Source organism: Apteryx mantelli, chromosome 6 (assembly GCF_036417845.1).
Source record: "Apteryx mantelli isolate bAptMan1 chromosome 6, bAptMan1.hap1, whole genome shotgun sequence".
NCBI classification, from domain to species: Eukaryota; Metazoa; Chordata; class Aves; order Apterygiformes; family Apterygidae; genus Apteryx; species Apteryx mantelli.
The window spans coordinates 40,285,794-40,288,625 of record NC_089983.1 but is presented as its reverse complement, the minus strand read 5'-3'; positions in this window follow the sequence as shown (position 1 = coordinate 40,288,625).

The following is a 2,832-nucleotide window of genomic DNA, read 5'->3' as shown; positions in this document are numbered from 1 at the left end:
GGTTTCACATCTGCAGAGTTCTCCTAGTGACGGTTTTACACAAAGATGCAGTCCTAAACACAGCCCCAGCTATCTTGGGAAGCTTAGGGACGTTTGTCTGTCAGTCAGCAATTCCAGGACCTTGGTACCATAAACAGTCACGCAGTGTTAGCCCTTTCACAGCGAGGAATACTGCAGTGTGTTGTTAAAGCTGGTGAGTGATGATGGTGGCATCATTTTAAATTACTGATACGATTACACTGGAAACAATATTTTGCTAATATAAGGCTGTCTCCAACTTTTCAAAACTTGTATTCCTAATGGGGAATGCTGACCAAGTGAAGGAGGATTGCAGCTTTATAAATTAAAGTTAAGAACAGTCGAACAACATGAGTGGAAAGAATGTAGGCCTTATGTTTATAATTATTTTGGCATGTTTTTGTCTAAGTTTGGTTGGGCTCAGTTACTACCTCAGGACAAAGCTACCCTTGTGCATAATAATGAAGTTCCTCCTACAGATTTTTCTGTTGCATGTGGAAAAATTGTACGTAAAGCCACGGAGTGGAAAAAATTGTTAAGGCCACAGTATTGGTAGCACATGATTTTAAGATTTTTGCTTATTTATTATTTAATATTACACAGGGCCATAAATCAAAACAGTACTTTACAGGCTTGAAAAACCTGACAACTCCTGCCTGAAAGATCTAAAGCAGACTAGAAAAACAGACAAATACCAGACATGAGACCGCAAAATGTGATGGGGGTGGGTCACTTTAGTCCTCAGCAGAACTGATCCAGGTAACTATGTTGGACATCCCTGTGATGCTTCCCTGTGCCCTTCCTCCCTCAAACCTTTATTTACCAGTGTCATTTCAGATTGGGGTCCTTTAAGGTCATACAAGCCTGTATGAGAGTGGAAAACCACAGTGCAAGCGTTTTTTAGTTTTGATACCAAAGATTCAACTTTGGAACTGCTGAATCTTAAAGTATTGCCATCTGTAGTGTGATTCATACAACCTAACTCTGTTGTCCAAGCAGCTCATCAGCTTTCGTGCCAGTGCTCCAGGAGCAAGAAGGCGCCTTACGGCAAGAACCTGACAGAGTCTATAATGTGTCTAGCTTTGCGTGGGTTTAAGTGTGCTTTGTTATTAATGCAGCACTGTCCTGAGCTGTGCACCCACCTTTCCATTCATGAGAACCACATTCAAAATGAGGCTTTCTGAGGGATGAATAATCCAGCGTGGCTGCTTTTGAACTCAGTACTTTTGCCAAAAATATCTTGCCCTTTCCACCAAGCAGCAGATCATAGGAGGGCTAAGGCCTATGTGCTCTGTTTAAGGAGATAATTCTTTGTGGATGGATTGTGTCTGGTTTCCTTATTGCGTAATATTTGCACTTGTCATTAGATAAGTTTATGTTCTGATAACTGTGCTTACTTAACACAGGATCTATAATTGACCCTTGGCCTTCTGGGTTTACAGTTATCTTCACCAAACAAATAATCCAGCTGACACTATCTAAACAAAAAATTCAAATGCCAATTTTCTTATCCCTCATATTAATATTTAAAAATTAAAGAAGAATCTACAAGTTAACAACCCAAACAGGATAGGTTGGAAAAACGTCTCTACCAAAGTCAGTTTGGATAGTGCAGTTATCAGAACCTTTTTCTCCCTTCTCTGTGCTGGGGGACATGAAGGAAAAGAGAAGACTTGCACAGTACTCAAGGCTAAACATCCCCAATAAGCACAAGTACAGGTGAAAATGCCCAAAGTGCTAGGGAGTGCTGTGGGAGCAACGTTTGCTGGAGTTACTTTGCCATGTACACATGTACTTAGCACACACGCTCTCTCTGTAGGCAGACCCTCTCCTGTAAATTTTGGAAAGCGAGGGTGAATCGGGTTGCCCTAGGCACAGCATGCCAGCTCAGAGGTATCCTGTCCTGTCCAAGTGCCAGGCTTATTCCACTAACTCTACGCCTGAAGATTTGCTTTCTGTAAGGCCAGGATATGGCATGTGCAAGGGCTGTGGGAGAGTCTCATGGAAGCGTGTATATAATGAGGATAATAATTGGAGCATCTTGTCCAGTCTTTGAAGCCTCCACCCACTTGTGCAAGACAGGTTGTGTTATATGAAGAGTCATTTCTGACTGCAAACTGGACTTGGAACTGCGGTGGCAGAGTTTTGGAGTCTGTCACTGCTTTACAGCTTGCCTTTTTCTCAGTTCAGCCATACTGTTTCCATGGATGATATAACCATGAGCTTTCTTTGGAAATAACTGCTGGTCAAAACAGTAACCCCATATGATGGCTTGACTTTTCATGGAGCTTTGTAGACATGGGAAAGCTTTGCACACCTGAGAATGAGACTTGTGCAACATGTCTGACCATTGATTCCCAGTGCTCAGTGACCATGTAAAATCATCGACAGCACAGAGTTTGGCTACCTGAGGAACCAACTGTTGCCTCTGTCCCCCAGTGGATCCTGAGTGTATAATGCCAAAATGAATAACAACGGTAGAGTCTGTCTCTTGATTTGACTCTTGGCTCTCTGAAGTTGACAGAAGTTTACCTTATATTAATGCCCACCTTGATGGATGTTTGGCACTTAGCCATTTGGTACTTCTGCCTGCAAGTTATAGTCCAAAATGAGAGACAGAGTAAATCCATTAGTCAAATAGGAGGGAAGGATTTTAACTGGCCTCAGGATATGATCCCTCTCCTAAAAGGCAAGCAGGTTTAGGCAACAGGAGTTATCGGTGCAAGGGAAGGCACTTTGATCATTATGGTATTTTGATTTGATTCCAGGTGCTGAGGTGTTTTAGTACCCCTTGGACTCCATTTCTGTCCTAAC